General features: G+C 37.8%; 1 pseudogene; it reads right to left on the bottom strand.

Annotated features, from left to right (window-relative positions):
• LOC149250528 (putative protease Do-like 14 pseudogene) overlaps positions 1–25,569 on the bottom strand; it is a 105,665-nt pseudogene that overhangs the window by 62,096 nt on the left and 18,000 nt on the right.

Here is a 25,569-nt window from a genome sequence, read left to right as displayed (position 1 = left end):
GATTCTTTCGGGATCAATGTGAATACCGGATTTTGACACTATGAATCCTAGAAGTTTCCCTTCACTTAGTGCGAAAAAAGATTTCTTTGGGTTAAGTGAAATTCCATACCTTAAACACCGTTGAAAGATTTGTTTCAGGTCTTTGAGATGGTCACTTCGCTTCTTCGAGTACACTGTTATATCATCCAAATAAATTACTACAGATTTATTGACTAAACCTTTGAATGCGATATCCATGGCTCTCTGAAATTTGGCACTAGCATTAATCAAACCAAATGGCATCTTCCGATATGCGTATGTGCCCCATTTAGTTCTGAATGTGGTTTTCAACTGATCATCAGGATGTACCAACACTTGATTGTATCCTAAAAATCCATCCAAGAAAGACATTAATTCTGAGCCCGCCACTGCCTGTAGTGTCTGTTCCATAGGAGGTAGAGGAAAATTATCTTTTTGAAAGGCTTTGTTAAGGTTCCGAAAGTCAATGCAAATCCTAATATCTCCGTTTTTCTTTCTAACAGGTACCATATTGGAGACCCATTTGGAATGTCTGACGAGAAAGATTATCCTGGCTTTCAATAACTTATTGAGCTCAGTTTTTATCTGATTTTCTAAATTGGGGTGGATCTTTCTCAGCTTTTGTTGGACAGGTTTTTCATTATCGATCATGGGAATAGTATGCTGGATGATGGAAGTGTCGTATGTTTTCAGCTCATCATAATTCCAGGCAAAAACATTTTTATATTGTCTCAAAAGACGAATATACGCTAGTTTCTCTTCAGGGGCTAGGCCGAGGCCTAGATTAATGTTTTGTGGTTTAGCATCGGTCCATTGGTTTACTAATTCGTAGTTCAAGGTTGAACTTTGGAGTTTTGAATTGGTAGACCTCTTAAACCGATCTTTCAAATCATACAAGTCTTCTAACTTGAACACTGACTTAGGTATAGCATTATTAGTGCTATTTTGTTGCAATTGTTGATCGTGCTGGTCTTCGTCAATTATTTGATTGGAGTAGGATCCTTCAGACGTGAGGAAATTTACGATATCAGGATCGTCATTGAATACTCTCCAATTTGTGATGTTTTCAGGAATGGACGGTCTAAAGATTAATTCTATTGAGAATCTATCTGGACTAAAATCTTCGGACGGAATAAGCTTAGAAGCTACGTTAGCCAAAAGGTCTGCACTTGCGTTTTGGAGTTTGGGGATTGAAGAAATATTAAATGCTATGAAATGCTTAGTCAAATCTTGTACTAAAGATTGATAGTGTTTTAAATGACTTGATAAGCAATGTATTGTGTTACGTACTTGTTTAACCACAATCTCAGAGTCTCCCTAAACTTGAAGATACTTGATGTCTAACCCGATTGCTTTGTACAAGCCTTGAACCAAAGCCTTGTATTCTGCTGTATTGTTTGTGCAATCAAATTAGAGTCTTCATGTGAGAATGATTTTATCTCCTTCTAGACTAATCAGAACGCATCCTGCTCCTGCTCTTTCGTTAGATCTAGAACCATCAAAAAATAATTTCCAAAAGAAAGATTTAGTTACAGGTTTATCTAAAAAATTGATACATTTTGAACTATCAGTTCGAGAAAAATTTTCAACTTGGGACAAAACAGAGTGTTCTAAATAGGGTGACGCATGAGCATTGAAATTGCCGAGGAAAGAATCTACTGAGTAATTGCCAATAATGTTGCTGTTATACGCTACTAGTTCATTTTCTCCCTCTAATTCCGTTACTATGTACTTCTGGTGTAGCTCTCGTTCAACTTTTATTTGATTCGGTTTACCGTTGTAGGGCAGCCACATGTGCGACCAGTTGGTTGTGAAATATCCACGGAGTTTTTCTGACCAATCCCTGCTAAGAATTAAGCCATAGAATTCTGGGATATCGGCAACTAGAATGTCAATAACCTGACATACCTTCGGGTTGGATGAAAATCTTATGGTTACTTGATTTAGTTCGCCAATCACTTCGACTTGAGATCGATCTAGCTGAACTATGCGCACTGCGGATTTCTGTGGTTGAACATTTAACTTGGCACATATAGATTTGGGTAAAATATTCGATGAAGCACTAGAATCTACCAAACAATTGTGCAAATTTTTATTGAAGATTTCATAAGTAAGGAGAAATGGGGGACTGTGAGATCTTGATCTTCCTCCAATTAAGGCGATGTCATTTGGATCAATCTTATTGATCGCGTTAGTTGGAGGTCTTCCCATGTTATGGGAAGCTTGAGAAAGTACAGTGGTAGGCAAAGGTGCAACTGGCACGGCATGTAATTCTTTCATCATTATCTTCTGTTGATGTTTCAACTTGCTCAGTTCGTAAAAGGTGATGTTAGCCCTAGTCTTCTTCATGTCTTCAATAATATTGTACTCCATTTCATCCGACACTATCAGTGTTTTTAATGGAGTCGTTTCATCTGTTTGGACTGGGCTGGTTTGAGTCGCTTTAGATATCGTTTTCTTTGTCGCAACTTTATCCTTTATTTCAGAGCTTGCGCTCTTCGGCTTAGGGGTAGTTTGGGGAGGATCAAGCTGATTTTTGCTTCGTGTGCTAACTGGAAATACTTCTTGATATTATTCTTGTGGGAGGATGAAATCCCACATTCCTTGTAATTCCACAACTTCTTCGTCATCAGTCTGCCCTTCAGTGGCAATTTCCTCTTCCTCTTCCTCGGATTCAACATTTGAAATGGCATTGGGTGGCTTTGCATCCGTTGAAGGACCTCTTTTAAAAGCTCTATAGGGCTTTTTTGAAGAAGTTTCTGCTACTTGCTTTTTTATGTCGACCATTTCATTGGACATGGTCTTTAGAACTTTCTGCAATCCTTCCAAATCAAATGGATCTTTTGCTTGTTTCTTCTTGGAGTCTTCCTTGAAGGTGACTTTTTTGGATTTACATTCCTCTATCGCGGATCTCTTTTCCAGGGCTATTATTCGTTTCTCTACTGCTATCGCCTCTTTCATGTTATAATCTAAGGTTATTTTATTGGCCATGTCCATGAAGATTGCTATGTTTGATGATAGAGCGGTAATATACCATTCACATCGTACTTATTCGCTGGGCTGGGAAGCAGTAGGAATTTTGTTGAAAATTTTGTTGAACTGTAAATTGAAATCCTTGATAGGCTCTCTAGTTTCGGCTTTAAGATTGGATAGGTCATTGATTAACGTTGCCGTCGACCTGTCATCACCAAACTTGGTTAGGAATTGGTCCTGGAAGATGTCCCAACTTGTGATGGATCCGGAGGGTAATGAAAAGTACCATGACCCGGCTATTCCTTGGAGTGTATGAGGAAAAAGCCGAACAACAACATCTTCATTAGTAACCCAATTGAGATTAATGGAAAGCATGAAGTTGCTTATGTGCTCTTCTGCTAGCATGCCTGCCTCAGGATTGAATTTAGGTAGCCATTTCTCAGGATGGGCCGGTATTTGACTCAAGGGTGCAGGCACTAATACTGCCCCAGGGTTATTCCATGGAGACTGAGCCATTGTTGAACTGCTAACAGAGGAGAGTGCAGAAGATGATCCCTGTGGCTGGGAGGATGAGGATACTACGATTGTAGATGATTGAAGAGGGGTTGTGGGGGTTCCAGTGGACGGATGGACGATGATCTGGAGTGGAGGTGTGGATGGTTGACTTCGCGGTGAAGTAGTTGAGATGGACGATGCTGACGAAAGAGTCTCACTGTCAGACTCTTGCGGTGATTTCCTCGCTCTTTTCCTGGTGGGAAGAGGTAATTCGGTTGGCTGGACGCCAAACTTTTCACTCTTTAGCCTGGTCAGGGGATGAGCAGGGTTGTACTGCGAAGTCACGCTGCCTTGAGATTTATCAGACCTCTGAGGAGAAATGGAAAATCGCTGAAGTTTGTGAATCAGGGATTCGACTTCAGGAAGTTCAACGGTAGATTGTTCTGAAATATCAGGGTGTGTAGCAGCGGTTGATACTCGAGCGACTTCTGACTCTGGATTTAAATGTAATGGAGAAGTCGGGGGAGATGATGAGGGCGATTTACTCTCAGAATGGTATTCAGATTTGGATTTACTTGCCATTCATAGTTCAGGCCCTCCTTCTAGCGCCAAATATGTTGAAGCCCTGAAAATCGGGTCGACAACAAGGGGGATACCCGCTCGGTCTGGACCTTGGTTGGAAGCTCCTTATCTGTTTGGTATAGCGGGTCCGACTGGGGATAATGGGACCAATTTCCCAATCTATGTGTGTGTGTGTAGAATTCGATGTTGTTGATCTAACAGTTCCTATCTAAGCTATTCTAATTCAAACTTTTAATCTAATTCTATGCTATCGTAATCTAATAAACAACACATCTAAATCTATACTAACCTGGGATGTAATTCTTCTATTATGCGATCTAAAGAGATTTCAAATAGCAACTGGTAATAAAGATCATTCAGCGATTATAAGAAATGAAATCAATAAAGATGAACCACTTCGCATAAAAAGTTAGACGAAACAGTTGTGAACATCATATCACATAATGAGCTATTCATACATTAAACACAAATAAATAGCTATCACCATACAAAAGTGTCAAATGATAACTCAAGCATTCATGCAATAATACATAAACAACTAAAAACTGTATATCACTTTAACATATAAGCAGAAATGGTCAAGAGATAAAAGTACCATTTATGACTGGTCCTACTCATAAGCTTCAAGCAACAATGATTTATCTCTCCTTGCTCTAACATCCACTAAGAGTACAGAAGTGCAACATCAGTAGCAAATATCAAATGAAAACATCAACAAATTTTGATCCATTCATTCACCAAAACCTCCTCTGAGGGTGCAAAAGTGCATGTTCTGAGGACAAGTTTTTGATAAATTTCTGGACCCTTCTCTAAATGCATGAGAAGGGTTTAAATACTACTAACTAAATAACTTAATTACACAGATTCAGGATACGGTTTAAATGACCGCCCTTTTTCTAAGCAAAACTATTTCTAAAAATTAAATCTAATATCTAACTATTTCTGCATTTTCTCCTTAATGTTGCGAGCATTCAATATTTGCCTGGGTAGAGTCAGCTGACTGTCTTCCACTTTTGGTTGAGCTAAGCAAACAAAAATGGTAAGAGCTGGCACCATTTTTTCAGCAAAATTGATGATATACTCGAGAGTCATCCTCTGGCTATGTGGATTTACTATGTATGTCCAGTAATAATCCAAGTTCCACTTGGTTAATCCTTGAATTGCTTCTGCCTTTGCTTTCTTGCGTTTTCTGGACTTACGAGTGACTGAGCAGTTAGAGACTTTGCTTTTTGAGCAATTTTCTCACCGATGCGCGATTAGCGCTAGCCGCTAATCGCGCATCGGAAACTGCCTCCGTTCTTTGATCTAGGCCTTTCTGATGCGTTTTTTGCCTTTAGCGCCTTTTCTTTCACCGGGTATAGGCTTCAAAATTTTGTAAACATACTACTTTCATGAGCTTTTGGCCTTGAGCGTTAAACCGCCTGTTGATATCAGCATTGTTCAACTACTCATTCAACCATGGCTGTGACTGAAATATCTGTAATGGATAGCTCAGCAACGTTCTGTGAATCTACGGCTCTGTTACATGCAGTATCCGCTTATGAGGGCATCTTTTCTTTGTCTCTGAGCATTGGAGCTTTATCCTTTTCCTTTGTTGCTTCCTGCACATTGCTTCATGTTGTTTCTGTTTTTCATTCCTGTAGTTCACACATGAGGAGAGAGTAATGATAATAAAAATCGACAAGAAAGCTTTAAGCTCTACGGATGTACAAAAACATGCCACCTGACGTGAACTGACTCTTCGAAAAACACAAAACCGTCTTTCATCAACACTTGGCATATCATTCATTAATTATCATTAAAGCGCGTATCCAATTTTTGGTTTATGGACAGCTTTTCTTGAATGTTGAGCCGGGGAAAATCTGCGATGGAAAGTTTCTGCGATTCGCATCACAGCATCGCAGTGTCGCATTATCACATTACCCCAAATTCCATTAAGATGTGTTATCGCAGGGTTGCTCGATCACGCTTATCACAAAATCGCAGATCGTAGTATCGTGCTATCGCAAGATCGCAGATCGTAGTATCGCGTTGTCGCAAGATCGCGGATCGCTACAACCGTTAAATGGTTATGTTTTTTTCTTGTGATATTGCTATATGCGATATCGCATATCGGATATCAGTGTTTTTTTGAAGGTTTTTCAATGTGAGTGTTTCTTAATGCATGCGATGTGATGGAATTCACGTCGCATTCTCGCAGTTTATCATTTTTACTCATAAGGAAATGTCCTATCATTCTTTGCGCGATGCGATGTTTTCTTAAGGAGTAAAATACATGAGTTTTAATTGAATTTTTTGAATTTTTACTAAGGGTCCCCACTTACCTAGTGTTATTGCTAATACTAAACAAGGAGGGGGGTTGTTGGTGGCCACAACAGAACTGCCAAGCTATAATTTCACTCGGCACCGGTGATATTCACGCCATTTCGGGTGCAGTTTATCACGTTGTTTAAATGCTCAATGACCCTTGTGAGTGGAAAATTTGGGTCATATGGCCATATGCCGGGAGGCTAGGGCTAACTGCCCACTCCCATCGGCATAAGCCCCTCAATGTTTGGGTCATGGTCATTTGATGCCCCACCGGGCCGAGGGCCAAGCCAATGGCCCACCCTAACCATCAGAGCCCCCAATCCTGACACATTGGTCATATACAACACCATATAACCTGAGGTTGGCCCCCATTCTTCGCACCCATCCAAACTTCTCCACCAAGCCTTTTGATCTGTCACGCTCTGGTTCCATGTTTTTGTGGTGACTGTGGGCTAGTCCCAAAGTCTTCCCTAGATGTTAAACACCTCGTCAAGCCTTCGCTATGGTTATATGGTGTGCCATATGATCCGGGGTTGGTCCCCAAGTTCTGCCCCTCAAATGTTTAATGCTTCAGTTATATATGTTGTGGTCCGGTGGTTGTTACCGCGGGTGTTGGAAACTTGGGCCAGGGCAAAGCTCGAGCCCTCGACTCCCCTACATGTGGTCTTGTGGGCATGGAGTGACCAGGGGCCAGAGCTTAGCCCCTGCCCTGGCCTCCAATACAAATCCGTTAACACATTAAATATAACTTTTACACTATGGTTTAATAAGGAACACATGTGGCGTAGTGGTAATGTGCTTGGTTTGTAAGCTGGAGGTTTCCCGTTAGAAACCTGTGGAGGCTTGTTCGGACCTCAACCAAATTTTGTGCCACATTAGTGTGCCACGTGGCAACCTGTGATTGGGCCACATGCCACACAATCATTGGGTCACGGAAATTCCACCAACCAATCAAAATTTAGCATATGTCAACTGATGCGGTGAGGCCAAGTGGAATCCTGCCATTTTCTTGAGAAACCCAGTAAACATGTCCAATCATTGTGCCCAGTTAGCGTAAAAACTAGCGAATCAACAGTCCTGCATCCAACCAGCAATTTTTTTTACCTGTTTGTGAAAATGATCAGAACATGATATCAAGATAATAAGATATCAAGTTTGAGAAATTCAAGTTACATTGGATTCAGGTCGTCACGATATACACTTTGGTACAAGTTTCGAGCACTTTTGAACACTTTGAATTTTAAGCACTTTACTGATCCCCTAGATCACTCTTCCTAACTGGAAGATTTTGGACCTCCAATAGACTACTTTTAGTCAACAAACAAATGAGGATACAGTTCCCTCACCCTTCCCTTTTCAATCCATTTAGCTTTGCCTGGTTTTGTACCTTTGAGCCCCATATGAAGGTGATTTCCGTTCCTTCTTCTTGAAGTTCTTGTTTCTCTATCAAGGATAGGATCTTGCTACAATTCTTCAAGATATTTAGAAGATAAATTTCTCTTAAATAAATCTAAACATTCTCTCATACGTCTTCAATAAAAGGAGGCTTACCCAATTTCAAGTTCTTTTCACCTCAAAGTTTTTCTTTGCTGATTTAAAGCCTTACTACATCTCCAACCTAAAAACTATGGTCAACACGATGCTTATCATGTCTATCCTTGTATTTGGCTTGACTCTTCACCAAATGTGATCGCCATCGCCATGCACCATTTTTCCTTAAAGCCAAAACATTAGGAGATCCACAAGAAGATGTATTATAACTAATGTTCCCTTTGTCAAGTAGCTCTTGCATCTGATTCTTGATTCCTGCATTCTCTAATACTGATATGTTGTTCAAACCAATATTCAAAAGTGATGCATACTACTACAAATGAACTTCATGTTGTTTTCCTCTTTTACGGGGAAACACATTAGATTCCTGAAACATCTTATCACATGTGTTAAAAACTTCAACTAAATCTGATTTTAATGTTGCACACATCCTTGGAAGGCTTCAGATTCATCAACATATTTATGTTTAATCATCAATAATGAGAATTCTGACTAGCATTAAGAAACCTCTTCATTTTTCCAACATTCACAAGAGATAAATTCAACTTCTTGCTATGTGCTCTAACAATATACTCAATCCCATCTTTAAACAAATGATACTTCCTTTCATGGCGATGAAAGATGGCTTTCCTATAATATAAGTATGGGCTTCACAAAACAATCCCACAAATGTCAAGTGGTACCACATCGAGTTCTACTTCATTAATAAAATTTACAGTGATGGAAAATATAAGTATGCATTTTATTGTCACTTGCAATTTGGTATTGTTACATACCCAACCCAAAGGATAAGGTTTAAGATGAGTGATAGTTTCCAATTTTAGTTTCTTGACAATGTCTTCTGAAATTAGGTTTTCTTGTGATCCACCATAAATCTACTCTGTTATGTTTTGTGATGACTCTAATATGGAAAAGCTCTATTCTTTCTCTTTCATTTTGAGTTTCAACATGCTTACTAGAAGAGCTAGTACTTGCAATAGAATCCTTACCTTTCAATACCATGGCTATGATTTTTGTTTCATCTCCGAAATCAGAGCCTTGTTTTGTAGTTGCAACACTCTTTTCTTTCTCCTTGTTATTAAATTTTTTTGGTCTCATCTCAAGATGAAGTTTCCAAGAGTGGTATTCATGATGGCCTTGTTTTGAACAATGCTTACATGTGAGTTTTTCTCCCTCCTTCTTGACTGAAGAATTATTTTTATCCTTGCCTTTGAACTTCCCTTTTCCTTTTTTCTCCAGACTTAAATAAATTCTCACTAGTTTCTTCAGAAACATTATTCCCTCTTGCTTCAAAATGAGTTGCCTGTACACAAACTTCATCTAGTTGTGTAGGATTAAATATGAGAATTGTGTGTCTTTAGTAACTATGCAAATATCCAATGTATTTCAATAGAGTATCTTGGGAGTAAAAATATATACCCAAAATCAAAGCTCTTTTCCTAAATTATTGAGTATAGCTTTGCACATTTTTACCCTTAGCTTGCCTAAAGTTTTTCCAATCCATTATACATTTTTGCATGTATGTTTTTGGATAAAATTTCCTTCTTATTGCAACAACAAAATAATTCCAAGAGGATAAAACCTTACCATGTTTCTTTTTGTCCTATTGAGTTTTTTCCTCCCACCAAATAAGTGCTGCACTTTCCAACCTAAGAGGATCAAACTTAATTTTGGTGTCATCATCCTTGATTATTTGTATCTTTCAAAACACTTCAATCATAAGAATCCAATTATTTAATTTCTCAGCATCTACCTCTCCATCATACATAGGAAATTCAAACTTTATGTCAAGCTTTAACAAAGGAGTTTTACCATGTCCCTTTGGAGAATTTGGAGGTGTTTGTGAAAGGGTAGAAGAAGTAGAAGAAGATGAGGATGAGGATGGAGGTGAAGGTGGTGGCTTGTCACCATTTCTTCCATTCCCTTTTGGAGGTTTGTCTCCTTTCCTCCATATCCTTTTTGAGGCTTTGATCTCTCTCATTGTAACCTTGAATTTCTATCTTCATAAAGAACCTTTCCCATTTCAGACCTTTCAAAGAAAGTTTTTTCTGAAAGTTATTTCATCTTTAGACATCCCTTCAAGACCTTCTTCATGTGCCATAACTAGTGAAGCTTGAGGTGTGAGTGTTCTCCTTGAAACAATTTGAGATCTTGGCTCCAAAAGTTCTCCTTATCCTCTTTTAAGCTTGTAAGCATAAGAAAACACTTGCAAATAAAATAAAACCTTCAAAATAACCTTGAGCTCCAATACCAAATTGATATGTAATGCATACTTGGTGATGGAAAAATTGCAAGTAAATTTTTATGTATTTTGGGTAATGGATCACTTTACAAAACACATAAAATAATGTTTCTTAAACTTAGTGAACAAGATGAATCTGAGTCAAAATACCATATCAGAAACACATAAAAACAAAAATGATAAAGGAGTTCACCCCTCTTGGGCTACATCTCCTAGTCCAACTTCCAATGCTAGGTATCTTTCATTAAGTGCTCAAATTTGTGTTTACATCGATTTAATGTGCTCAAAATGTAAATATTATATATCCAATTGATTTAGAATAGTAAAAACCCCCTAGATGGGCTTTTGTTGGGCTCAATTTGGCTAAAAAATGAAGAAGTTATGCTCTCTCAAAATTTCCCCTACTAGCTATCTTAGAAAATGCACTGATCTGCTATCCATCCTATGTATCCGCATTTTCTGGAATCACCAACTACAATTTTTCCTGGCACTAGCTAGATTTGTGCCATTTTAGGTGCAATTTGTTGCCTTTTTTAAATCCTCAATGACCCCTTGAGTGGAAAATTTGGGTCATATGGCCATACACCCAGGGGCTAGGGCTAACCACCTACTCCCATCGACATAGGCTCCTCAACGTTCGAGTCATGGTCATTTGATGTCCATGGGGCTGAGGGCTGGGCCAAAGGCCCGCCCTAACCATCAAAGCCCCCAATACTGGTGTGTTGGTCATATACGACACCATATAACTTGGGGATGGCCCCCATTCTTCGCAACCATCCAAACTTCTCCCTAAGCCCTTTGCTCCATTCTGCCGTGGTTCCATGGCTTTGTGGTGACTTTGGGATGGTACCCAACTCTACTCCCAGCTGTTAAAAACCCCACTGATCCTTCACAATGGTTATATGGCCTGCCATATGATCTGAGTTTGGTCCCAAAGTTCTGCCCCTTAAATGTTGAACGCTCCAAGTATATATGATGTGTTTCGGTGGTTATTACCGCGAGTGCTAGAACCTTGGGCTAGGGCTAAGCCCGAGCCCTTGGGTTCCCTGCCCATGGTCTCATGGGCGTGGGGTGACCGAGGGCCAGGGCTTTGCCCTGGTTCTGTCCCCCAATACAAATCCAACTACACATTAAATATAACTTTTCCACTATGGTTTAATAAGGAACACATGTGGGCTAGTGGTAATGTGCTTGGCTTGTAAGCTAGAGGTTTCCTGTTCGAATCCTATGGAGGCCTTTTCGGACCTGTTACGTTCCTTACCAATAGGAGTCATAATTTTGAATGACTAAGGTTAAGCCCTGTAATATTGTACATTCCTTTGCTTTTTTCAAATGTTCTCCATATTAAAAAATTAAAAAATGTAAAGAGGGTATGTCCTAAAAGAATAATCAAAGGACAAAAAGAATGAAAAGGTAAAAAAAAATGAAAATATATGAACCCCAAAAGACAAAAAGAGACCATGAAAGTGTGCAAGTCAAAATGGCACTACTATTTACTTTTTATGCATAATAAATGATTTTGTGTAGCTTGTTACTTATGCCACAATCCATGATAGTCAAAATGTTTAAACTTGGCTATTTCATACTTAAATGAGTTTTATGTTTATAGGTAGTGAATAAATATGACCAAACAATGTAATCTTGGCAGATCAATAGATAGGTAGAGCGAATAAAAGGAGCTCATTAGTTTAATCTGAGCCCTTGGACGATATAAGGTTAGAATAAGATAGTTTATTTTGTAAAGAAAAGAAAAATATTGATAAGGGTTTGCTAGCCTAAATGCACCCGAATAAAGTGAAGAAAAAATGGTAGGATGAGTAAGTGGGTAAGTAGTAGAAAGGTTGCAGAAATATCATGTCATTTGATACAAAAAGCACTTATGTCATTGTTCCAAATGCATCATTTAAATATGAATAAGTGGTAAACAAAACAAAAGCAATGGTTCACAATTTGGTTTACTTAACATCCCCTCATTCATTTTAACCCCTATGACACTCACTAACTTCCCTTTCATAATAAAAATATTAATACCTATAGTTTTTTAAGTAAAAAAGGCTTAGAGCATTTATCTGACTTATAGTAGGACCGAACCCTTGGCTTGATGACTTAAGAAGGAAAGGTGTTAAATTCCCTTATAATTCATTCATCCCCCTCACAAAACCCCTTTTCCTAAGGTTAAGTTCTCTTGCCTAGGAAAACCCCTTTATAAACATGTTGTATGTACAAAACCCACCAAACATATTTATCCTAAATACTAAGTATATGGAAAGCATACCACATTTCATATACCTAAGTGCAATACCCCTTCCATTCATTTCACCACATATTAACTTTTTAACTTTATTATTTAAAATTTTCAAAAGACCCATTGTCCCATATATATTTAAGTCCTTTATATAAATTAACCCCACCCCTTAGTTTGTTTATAAACTATATTACTACCCTGTATCCCACAAATATATTAAAAACCCCGCCCACAGTCCTTAATCCCTCATTAAAGCACCCCCGATGAGATTAAGTATTAAGTTTATCATATACCATCAGTGATTAGACCCATGACCCCCCGATTTTTTTTTTGTATAAATTGCCGTGCAACTTCACCTCCCGATCACCGTACAATATCCCTCCCCCTCATCCAATGGCTCACATCCATATCGGGTCGACCCGATGTCCGCCCTTTACCCGCCCGATAAGGTGGTTTTCCTCTCGGCCCCTAATGCTACATGTCAAACAATGAATGGGATTTGGCGACCCCTTCCGAATACCGCCCGCACCACAAAATCGGTGCGATGGACCTCCCAAAACACTTCCCCTTTTCAAACGAAAACCGTCACTGTTCATCAATCAATGAACTCGCAAAAAATTAACCGTTTTTGCTAGAAAACCCCGTTTACCCCTCTTTTCACTCTTTTCACGCAATTGTTATTAAGAAAATTTAGAGAAGACATTGCGACCCCTGCAAACAACGAAATTGCTCACTGACCTCTGCCATTACTCCAGATACACTACAGACAGCCCATCTCATCCATCACTCTATACCAAAACTATACGAACCTATGAAGCCACCATCAACCACCATTTACAGTCAATTTCGCCCAATTCCAGGTATTTAACCGTGGAAAACCAACTCCATTGTCAAATTCCAAGTAAATTCACCCTCGCAGCACTGTTAATTAAGTAAAAAACATCAAATTCACTTTGATTTTTACACTCTGAGCCATAACCATCTGCAAAACCGCTATTGCCCTAAAAACTCTGAATTACCCCCCACACTCAAATCCACAAGAACTGAGTATGGCTACCCCAATTGCAATGGATGTAAGGCCCATCTCTACACTTCACTTAGACCTGGACCACCTTCCTTTAGCTGATAAAGATTTCCAAATAAAAGATACCACTACCCAAGAGTCCCTGCTCAAAGTACATTGCCAAAGTAGGGACAGGTTCTTGAACCATGTTGATGAAATTGGCCTTTGGGAGTCAAATTTTCCCAAGTACTAGTTCCCCCAAGTCCACATTTTTCCTGAGATTGTTCATATGTGCTATGCTTGATACATCCCCAGTCACAGAACTATCATGTCTCATGACTAGAAGGTAATTTTCACCCTCACTTCTGAGTCTATTAATGAAATGCTGCAGCTCCAACCAGGACCAAACCTAACCCCACTCTCAATTGGAGACTTATTGGACCTGTATCCTAAACTTAGCTCTGCAAAATTGGCCCAACTATTCCAAACCTTCATTAGAGAAGAGAAACACATCCCTAAGGACTCCCCCCATATGTAGTTGATATTTTTCCCCATGGGGCGAGAATATTGTAACCATGATATCCTGTATTTTGGGGTACACCACTAGTGAATACATTGATGAGTTAATCCTTGCCTTCATGTCCATCTACACTCCAGGACAACCTCCTACTGTCATTTATGAATGTGCCCAATTTATAGCTGATAGGATGCATGAGCAATTCCTTATAGTGAACAATGAAAGAATTTTCAAGTATTCTTCAGTTTTATACCATATGTTCATATATTACCAACCTGATAAATTCCTGTTCACCCTTCAAAAGATGGAAACCAAAGGTCAACCTAGGTTAGTCATTTTTTGGACCCCATTGATCCACCAATACCAATCTCCATACTCTTACTTTGATTTCATTGATTTATTTGTACATCCAGTCATGGCAATATTGGCTGGAAGCCCTCCTCCTAGAATCAATCCAGAAATAAAGAGAGTCCTTCAATTGTCTAAACAAACCAAAGTGGGTGACTGGTACCTTTACCAAAACCATACATAAATCAGGATATATGGTTGCATGCTTGCACCATATAAGTTTCCAAGATACCTCCCCATGAGGTTGTTTTCCCTAGAATATTATAGACAAATAATTAATGCAGATGAAGTCAACTTCGTCAATGCTAAGAAGAAGGATTATTTCAAGATAAAAGGCCAACTAGGCCCCTTCATATGCAACTCTAGGGAGGCTGGCAAAGAGGCAGATTTGATATTACATAATATGAAGTTCCAAAGAAGTTTTGTTTGGAGATATGATCCTTTGGAATTCATCACAAAGAAGAGACAAAAGGTCAAGCTAGGACCTTTCATTCACCATCCCATACCTAAAATATAATATGAAAATAAAATAGAATGGGTGGAAGGTACCCTAGTAGATCAAGACAACACTAGAGTAGATGTAGAGAATGCTCTAATTGATTTAGAAAAGCAGCTTGATGAAAACTCTTTTCTGCAGGTACAAGAAGAACCATAAAGAACCATGAGTACCCCTCCAGTAATGTCGACTCCTCAGAATGAGGAGAAGATCCCAAAAATAATCAGAGAAGGGGCTTCCACTTTAGGAATGGCCACCTCTGATTTTCAGTAGGAATCAAACAAGAGGCAAAGGCTAAATCCAACCTTTGAGCATGAATATACTTAAGACTCAGCTGAGGTCACAAATACATAAGCAGAAAGAAGTAGGCATACCACTCCATCTGGAGGCAGGCAATAGCCTTCCACATCACAAACTCAGATGTTGGAAAGGTAGCTTAGTGTTGAAGTGTCTTCCTTTAGAACCCATTGACAAAGATCAAGATATAAAGGAAAGATACAAGGAGATCAAAGCTAGAAATGAGAGGCATAAGGCCCAAACACATGCACAATAACTAAAGCTGACTCCCACCAATCAAACAAGGCTAATGTTAGCCTTTAACGTTAAAGAGGGAAAGCTACAGATGACTTTTGTTAAACCCACAACCTAGCAACCAAAGACAACATCAGATTTCAAAAGGGTATATTTTGAAGTGTTGGCAAGGGATATTCATCCCATAGACCAGATTGAACTGCACAAACAAGCTGGAGAGATGATATACTCCACCCTGACAGGTAAAGCCATAGCTTCTCACCAGCTACAAAACTCTCTAAACAACATTTCAGTGCAATTTCAGTTAGAGAAGGCCTCCTCACAGGCCAAGGATACCAGGATCAAGTCCTTAGAGGACTTAGTGATTGAATTGGGACACGATCCCAAGGATATAAAAGCCACAAAACAACTTATTAAAAAGAAGAATGATGATATAGATGCATTGAAGAAACAACTAAAAATACCTCAGTTTAGCATCCACAAACATTGGAAGTCCTAGAATCCCAACAGGGGAATGAAGAACTAATGGAATTAGTCTTAAAGCTGAATGATCAAATAAAAGAGACAAAAAAGGAATTGGATGCTTTAATCCAATTAAAACAAGAAGATGTGTCCAATTTTTCAACAAATGTTATCCCTACAGTCTCCACAATAGTGCCATTCACACTAGCAACATCTTTGAAACCTACAGCTCCACTTGCAACAGTCTTGCCAGCAACAACAGAATCTACATCAACAACAGGTGCATCAGGAGAGGAAGTAGTAGAACTAGTTAAAGCCATGGAAGAAATGTCTATCTAGGCTACTGAAATGAACAGGTTAAGAGAAAAGGTTGCAAGTTTGGAAACAGACTGCAAACTTGCCCAGCTGTAGCAAAAAGAAGAAGCACAAAAAGTGCAAAGAATGGGTGAAAGGATCAAAGTCTTAGAGAAAGACTTAACACTGGAGAAACCACTTGGGCAAACCAAGGAAATGTTGTGGGCCAATATCATTGAATCCATCAAGGATATTTGGCCCTCAATTCAAGTTATTTTTGAACAAACAGAGTTAGCAAAGATAGCTATAGATGCTATCCAAAAAGTGAAGGAGGAGTTGGGAGATAAGCTAGAGGATGCCAACAAACTCATCCACTTCCTCAACAACAAGAATAAATATGAGCTCCATGAGCTAAATATAGAAGATAGGATTGCGACCATTTTAGAAATAAGGAAGGTCCTCTCCAAAAGGAACCTTATGCTTAACTTAGGAGAAAAGTGTCACAATATGCAGGTAGCATTGATAGGTTCATGGCTAATTCCCCTATTTTAAGGGAGAAAGGTGTACCCAGTCCTATGGTTATCAATGACAAACTCATGACAAAGTTAGACTATGATACTAGACTTAGACAATTGGCAAAGGAGCAAGCCAACTCTTCATCCATAAAAGCATTGCCAATAGGAACAATTTTGTACAACACATTTGAAAACTTGTTTTTCCTGGAGCATGAGATCAAACATTTATTCCTCACCAAGCCTAATTTTTCCAAATATACTGAAGCTGATGAAATCTACAGGAGAATGATGAATATAAAGTTACCTGATGCAGAATGGTGGGAGACAATGACAGATTTATTGGGATAAATTTACTACACAGTAAAAGTAGAATAACCATGTAAAACAAGTAAAAACAACACAATAGGGTCAAAGAGTATCAGGGTTAAAGAGTATTAGATGAAAGGTAAAAGTTAAAGAAAACTCCAGCGTGAAACACTACAACAACAAGCCAGCATAAAAGGCTACACTTCAACAATAAAGGCCAACACAACCATAATAAAAGGGACAACATGAAACAATTCATTAGCTGTCTCTATCTTCTTGCAAGAAGATATTTGTATTTCCTAGATTAAATCTCAAGTTGTTTTGAGATATTTTGTAATAATTTTTTGTATAAATACTTCACAATTCGAAGTATGTAGGGTGGATTCTAAAACATTTTTATAGACTTCTTGTTCTTAATTATGAAATTCTATTGTGTCAATGACTGGATCAGCTAGCCGGATCAAGGAATAAAGATCATATATTTCAGTGGATTCTTGTGTAAATAAAAGTTCAAATAGGTATTCTCTCACGTTCAATGTTATTTTTCTTTAAGTTTTTCCACAGTATTACTTGTATCTCTAAAAATATGAATGCTATAACATGGAATGATATCTCAGAAATTGCTTAGCTGCACACTGTTTTGACTGTTATGCCTATTTAATGTTTTCTTCACTAATTTAAGTTTAGGAATTCTTGATTTCTCCTTAGTTTAGGTAGTTCCTCGTGATCTATAGAAAAGGATTCTTAATTGCCCTTTGTTCATGATTATCCTCTATTCTTCATCTTAACCCTAATCTAAGGATTCTTAAGTGCTCTCTCACCCTGGTTAAGATCATTTCACCCATTGGCCTAAAGATTTGCACTTTACTTTGCTAGCCTGCCCTGTGAACATTCCCTTTAATGAATTGATCCTGTTCTGCTATCCATATGTTGAATCCATAGCCCAATGGCTTAAAGACCTTGCTCTATCCATCTGTTCCAAGAATTCCACCACCTAACCTTCAATTCAAAACCAAAACCCCAATGAACATTAAGAACTAGCCTAAAATCCCAGTAAAACAAAGCTAAATTTCATAGAGAGAGCCCTCTCTGAGTCATAGGTTGGCTAGAGCCTATACTTAAAATATTGGTTTGTGGTTACCTCGGTTTATTCCTTCTTTTGATAACTTCTAAGGAAAATTCTGAGTGATAACATAGTGGCGACCATACTGGGGAATTCAAATCCTTAGTCCTAATAAAACTTTAAGAAATTTCTAAATTTATATTTCGAGCCTCTTAAAGAAATTTATTAGAAGTTATTTAAAAAAAAAAATCTCACAAAAGAAAAACAATTAGAAAAAGTTTTGAAATTCTGGCTTCAAGGAGAACTCATTATACTAGGGCTAACCCAGATCCAAACCTGGCCCCAGTATTTGATAATCCCAACCTGATTTCAAGAAAATCCAAAAAAGAAGAAAGTTCAGCTAGTCACACACCATTGATTAAAGCTAATTCATGTCTTGATGAGTGGTTTTTTAAGAAGATCTTCCCTTGATGAACAATTTGATTTGTCATTATTTAAGTCAAAGTCTGAAAGTGAAATTCATGATACTGTCCTAGATCCCGAGTTTAGTGCAGACCTTGAATTCCAAAAAGCCAACAAATCAATTGATGAGTACATTCTGAATTCACTACAATCATCCCTTAGTACTACCAAGATCCTTGATCTTTCTGAACAATTGTCCACTACTCTTAGTTCACCATTGTTCCCTTCAACTTCTGAAGTCCATTCCCCACCTCCATTCATACCCTCAATCCCTTACCAACCTAGCACTGCTCATTTACCACTCACCAATCCTAGTTCATCCTCCACTACTGTATCATCTTCTAGTGCCTCAACCCCACATCGTAGCCCTTCCCAGCTTATAGCCATGGCAAATAGATATGCTCCCCTTTTCTTGCCTGCTCCACTTGGTGCCATGCCAATAGACTACCAGAGTAAAAGCGTCCAATTTGATAGCATAGGACACTACACTGCACAACACCATGTTAATAAGATGAAAAACTACTTTGAACTTCATGAAATTGATATTGTGGATGTCCAAATGAGACTATTTGCTCAGTATTTAGCTAGTGATGTTAGGAAATGGTTTAGATCACTACCTGATAATAGTATTGATAGTTTATAAGTATTTCATCAACAATTTTTGAATAGATGGGAAAAGAAAAAGAATCCTCTACAGATCCTTTCAGAATATGAAAATATTAGGAGGGGACCCAATGAAACTGTTCAAGATTACTGCACCAGATTTAACAATATATACAATGCAATACCACTTAATATTAGACCCCCACCTAATTTAGCATTAATAAATTTCCCTGATGGTTTTGACATAGACATGGCATTCTAGCTCAGGGAAAGAAACCCCCAACCCTAGAAGATATGCAAAGTGTAGCTGTAAGTGTAGAGGCTAATTTATTGGCTAAAAGAGCTAGAGTTAGGAATGAAAGAAGAGGAACAACTAAAGATGAGCTTTCAACCTTTGACATTAAAATAGATAGCTTAGCGAAAGGCATGGAAAAGTTAATGGATAGAATAGAGAATATAGAGAGGAAACCCCAGTGGGATAATCAACAGGCACCTCTAGTTAGAAACCCAAACTTTAGGAAAAGCCAAAACCAAAACACTGGAAAAAATGGACTTGATCAGAATATTAGGCCTCTTTCCAAGAAAATTATGCAGAAACATCCCATCTTGAAGACCCAGAGTAAGAAACACAGATTAACCTGATGGGATTAGATGATGAAGGTGTTGTTTTTCTGACCCAAGATGATCAAGAATTGAATATGCTATAGCAATTGCAAATCGAGTCTGGAGAGTCATTTGACTATAAACAAGGTTATGATTCTGCCATCTTTGAAGTGCATAAATAGTATAACCTAAGGAGTAAAAATAATTCTGATATCCCTGACCAAACCAAGAAAACAGTGCCAAATCAACCCAAGAAAATCAAAGAAGCCCCAGTTTCTAAAATCCTCCAGATTCTCCCCAGACAAAACCAGAATCCTTCTGGCCCCACCATTGTAGATATAACCCCTAATCAACCTCCTGATGATCAACCCTCCACTTCAATTCCCCCTAAAGAACTAGTGAACAAACCTCAAAACACCAGATCTGAAAATCTACATAAAGAGACCCCCAGTAAAGGAAAAGAAGACCATCCCACTCAAATCCCTGCTGTGAAAATTCAAAACCCTCAAACAGAAAAAATCCCCTTTTCCATTCAATTTGGGAGCAGAGGTAGATAAGTTAAAGATTTTAGTCCCTTTAACAAAACTAATCAAGAATGAAACTTACAAGACACAGATAAACCGAACTTTAAACATTGCTGAAAATGAGGATTCCATTAACCTGTTTGATGACCAACCAGAACTTGTATTTGGTCCAAATGTTAATGGTAAACCACTAGAAGGAGGAATACCACCTTTCTACATTAGCCTTAACATCCATGACAAAATTCTTCACAATGAAATGTTGGATTCTGGGGCCTCCGACAACTTAATGCCCAAATCAGCAATAAAGAAACTAAACCTAGACATTACAAGCCCTTACAAGGACTTATTTTCATTTGAATCAAGTCAAGTAAAGTTTCTGGGGTTGATTAAAGACCTATGTGTTACCTTAGTTCAATATACCACAAAGAGCATCCTTATGGATATTGTGGTTGCTGACATCCCACCGAAGTATGGCATGCTGTTATCCAGATCATGGGGAGCCAAACTTCATGGATCCTTACAACTTGATATGTCATATGCAACAATTTCTGTTTTTGGACAACCAAGAAGCTGTATCAAGAAACTTTAATGAAATACATGGTGAGTAGCCAGGATCGGCCTCAAAACTTTCCTATCTACTCTGTACATTCAGACATTGATTCTTTTATCATGTATAATGTTGATCAAACACAATAAACGCCTTTATACAGTGTTGATACAAAACCAAAAGAAATTGCAGTTTCAAAACAAGAGGAAACTGTCCAAAGTTCAGAACTTTCCACTAAACAAGGTAGTCAAAATGAGGAAAAGTTTGTGGCACCAGATGATGAGAATTATGAACATGAGATATTGTGGCATCTTGAGTTTGATGGGCCAGTCAATAACTTTGGAGCAGGAGCAGGAGTTGGATATACAATCTAGAGAATAATCACTTAGAAGGCCATGCATATAGACTAAATTTTAAATTTACTAACAATATGGCCGAGTATGAGGCACTAATTTTAGGTCTTAAATTAGTTAGGAATCTAGGAGCTAAAAGAGTTTATGTCATGGGAGACTCTGAAATGTTTATAAAACAAATTGATGCTGTATATATGACAAAAGACCCTAGGTAAAGTTGTTATAGAGGAACCATTGTAGAAATACTAAACACTTTCTTAGAAACCAAGCTTGCTGTAATTCCAAGAAAACATAATGCAGGCTCATAGTTTAGCAATGTTTGTCAGCACCTGCAAGTTACCCTTTCAACCTAACCATCAGTACACTGCTGAAGTTAGGCACAAACTTGCAATCCAAGATAATTTGAAGAACTGGAAAATATTTTCTAATGACAGACAGATAAACAATTTTTTAATCTCGAAAGAAGAATTTGTAAATATCAATATAGATAATGACACATCAATAGATCCTAACATTAAAGAAAAAATAGAAATAAATGAGATAGAAGGTGAAGAGATAGATAGATTTCATCCTACTAAATTTACAAAATTAGATGTAGAAAACCTAAAACAAGTTGAAATTGATGAAATAATTAACAAAGACACTGAACTAATCAACCTCAAAGACAATTTCTTACCTAAGGGATTAACCCCTTTGGAAGACTTGTTTGATTCAAATTATGTTCCTAGAAAGCCTAAAATGGAACCTTTGAAATCTGATATAGAGGAGTGTAATATAGGCACTAATGAAAATCCAAAATTGATCAAACTTTCGAAATCACTACCTCCAACTGAAAAGGTGAAATACATTGAGTTATTAAAAGAATTTCAGGATGTCTTTGCTTGGATTTATGAGGACCTCAAATCCTATGACACCAGCATCATACAACACACAATCCCTATAAAATAAAATAAAAAACCTTTCAGACAAAAACTTAGAAGGATTAATCCTGTCCTATTACCTTCAATTGAAAAGGAAATCCAAAGAATGTATGATGCTAAGATAATTTCACCAATCAAATTTTCTGATTGGGTTTCAAACTTGGTGCCAACTAGGAAGAAAACTGGCGAGATCAGACTCTGTGTGGACCTTAGGAACCTCAACAAAGTATCACTTAAAGACAATTACCCTCTCCCCAAAATGGATCATATTTTGCAAAGGGTAGTTGGATTAACCAGAATCTCATTAATGGATGGGTTTTCGGGTTACAATAAGATCTTAGTTCATCCTGATGACCAAGCGAAGACTACCTTCACTACTCCTTGGGGCACATTCATGTATGTGAAAATTCCTTTTGGAGTAATGAATGTAGGAGCTACTTTCCAAAGGGCTATGGATATAGCCTTTTCCAAAGAAATTCATGATTTCCTTGTGATATATCTAGATGACATTACTGTGTTTTCAAAATCTCATAGTCAACATTTGGATCATCTAAGGCAGTTTTTTATTAAATGCAGGAAATATGGAATTTCTTTAAACCCCATGAAGTCTTTGTTTGGGTTAGAAGAAGGAAAGTTACTAGGTCATATAATTTCAAAAGATGGTATCTGAATAGATCCTGCAAGAATAGAAGCCATCTTACAGATACAACATCCAAGGAACATTAGGGAATTACAAGCTTTCTTAGAGAAAATTAACTTTCTTAGAAGATTTATTTCTAATCTAGCAGAATTAAGTAGATCACTGAACAATATGTTGAAAAAATATTTGACCATAAAATGCACTGTCGAGGCTAAGAAATCCTTTGAAGATATCAAACTAGCCTTAACTAAAACACTAGTTTTGATCAATCCAAAATTTGATAGAGATTTCATCTTATTTTCCTTTGCTTCTGAGCACACTATTGCTGTAGTTTATTGCAGAAAAATGACCAGGGCTATGACCAACCTATTTCTTTCTTTAGCAAAGCTCTGAGATATGCCCTCTTAAAATATAACATAATGGAAAAACAAGCCTTTGCTTTGGTCAAAGCTATCAAGGATTTTAGGGTATACATTTTATATTCTCATATAGTAGCCTATGTTCCTAATTCAGTAGTCAAAGACATCCTAACTCAGGGTGGTCCAGATGGAAAGAGGGGAAAATGGATTGCCACTATTCTAGAATATGACATAGAAATCAAACCAACTAAGTTAATCAAGGGCCAAGGTTTAGCCAAGCTCATGGCTGAATCAAACTGTTAGGCCCTGGATATAAACTTTATTGCACAAATAGATAATGAAGAGGAGATGGTGACTCCACTAATCAACCAGGCCTTTATTGAATCACCATGGTATGCTGATATCATTTATGTTTTACTAAATTTACAAGCTCCTCCTGAATTATCTAAGACCAAAAGCATATTTTTAAAGATGAAATCCTTAAAATTTTGTATATTAGACAATGCTTTATTTTGGAGAAATCATGAAGGTATTCTTCTCAACTACTTATTAAAATATGAATCTGACAAAGTATTACAAGAGTTTCATGCAGGTGACTGTGGAGGACACTTTTATTGGAAAACCACTGCTGATAAGATTCTTAGAGCTGGTTTCTACTGGCCTACCTTGTTTTATGATGTAAAGAAATATGTGACCTCCTGTCACAAATGTCAAATTTTTGAGGGAAAGAAAAAGCTTCTACCTTTACCCCTCAAGCCAATCTCTGGTGAAACACCTTTTCAACAATGGGGTTTAGACTTCATTGGTGAAATTCACTGTTATGAAACCAGCTCACAAAAAGATAGAAAAGAGAGATCCACGCCTTAGAATTCAGCCTCTTCGAGGGGGCAACCTCCTTTACATTACATAAATGAACAATTCTTGGATGATACAAATGAAAATACCTCCTTTCTATATATAGGAGTCTAAGTGGTCCCAATACAATCAAAGCCTACATAACAATAATATTGTAGGGCACAACAGTAACAATGGTGGGCTTCTATGTGGCATAATAGAACAATATGGGCACTACATGGGTACATCAATATAATAAGTGGGTTATACTAATAACAATAAGGGGTTACACTAGTAGTATAGGGGCCTAACATGCCCCTCTCCTTCAAAAAGCGTTGTCCTCAACGCTTGAGTAGTTCTTGATGCTTCTATATAAAATTCTTGTCCTCCCATGTGGAATATTCAGCGGGTAAGTTCTTCCACTTGATGAGATACTCTGAAATTGATCGATTTCGTAGCTGTCGGGTTCTTGTTTCTGTGACTGCTCCAGGTTCCAATATGATTTTTCCTTCCTCTTCAATTTCTGGCAATATTGCTTGAATTGGGATCTTTTGCAACTTTTGAATAAGTGGCCATACTTCTTCGTTCTTCTTCCATTCATCCGTTGCTTTGTTTATCCAATTTCGTTGGATAATATAAATAGCACAAAACAATGCTTCCACATCCTCATCCTTGAAGCGTCTTCCCATTTGGTAAGGTCGCCATTTTTTAAGTGCATGTAGTAGTGCCAACATTTCCTTCTCATAAATAGCTTGCTTGAGATGTAGTAGTAAAAATACCCAATCACTTACATCAAAACATTTTTCACTACGATGTTGATCTACCTGTTGTTTCATTTGATTTTGCACTGAAGTGGCGTTATCCTTTAAAAGTTGGAGAACTTGTTGTTGATGCTCGATATGTCCTTCTATCTTTTGAGGAGTGGTAATTTCTTCCAGTCCTTTACAAGATATGGTCGGATTCATTTCTTGATGCTCGATGTGATCTTTCACTTCTTGAACATTTTTCTTCTTGATGTGTCCTTCTATCTTGATAGTTTGAGGAGTGGTAATTTCATCCATTGAATTACAAGATATGGTTGGATTCATTTCTTCTTTCTCGATGTGATCTTTCACTTCTTGCACCTTTTTCTTCTTGATATGTCCTTCTATCTTGAGAAATTGAGGAGTGGTAATTCTTGCCAATGCTTTACAAGATATGGTCTGATTCATTTCTTCTTTCTCTGGGGTGGTGTCCTGACATATATCGTCTTCTTTTGATGTTTCTTGATCCTTTTCTTCCTCCTCTTCATATTCTATGTAAAATAATTTCTTCTCAGCACACTTATGACCTTTAGTGCATTTGCTATCACAATTGTAACAAAGCCCCTTTTCTCTTTTTTCTTCCAATTGTTGTGGTGTAACCCTTGTAGGTTGTGGAAGGCTGGGAGAAACAACACTTCCATCTTTATAGTTGTGAGGGGTATGCTTCTTGGTTTCCATAATTTTTCTTTCCATTATGTCACAAAGCCCTTTTACTCTTTCCAATTGTTGTGGTGTTGCTCTAAAGAAGGTGTTGCTCTTTGTATCCTCATAATGTGCTATCAGTTCCTCCGTGAAAATTGACCACGTAACAAGTTTTTTACGAGAACAAAGCCCTTTGTACCATAAAAATTGATCTGGTTCTAAATATGAAGATGCAATACATACCTTTTGTAACAGTTGTACACCATGTATATCAAAATATTGCTCCATCTGAAGTATCCAATTTACCGGATCCTTGCCATCAAACTTC

This window comes from Pinus tabuliformis, chromosome 7 (genome assembly GCF_031772625.1).
Source record: "Pinus tabuliformis cultivar Carrire ecotype Pingquan chromosome 7, CPIR1, whole genome shotgun sequence".
NCBI lineage: Eukaryota > Viridiplantae > Streptophyta > Pinopsida > Pinales > Pinaceae > Pinus > Pinus tabuliformis.
This window is presented reverse-complemented; position numbering and strand designations above follow the sequence as displayed.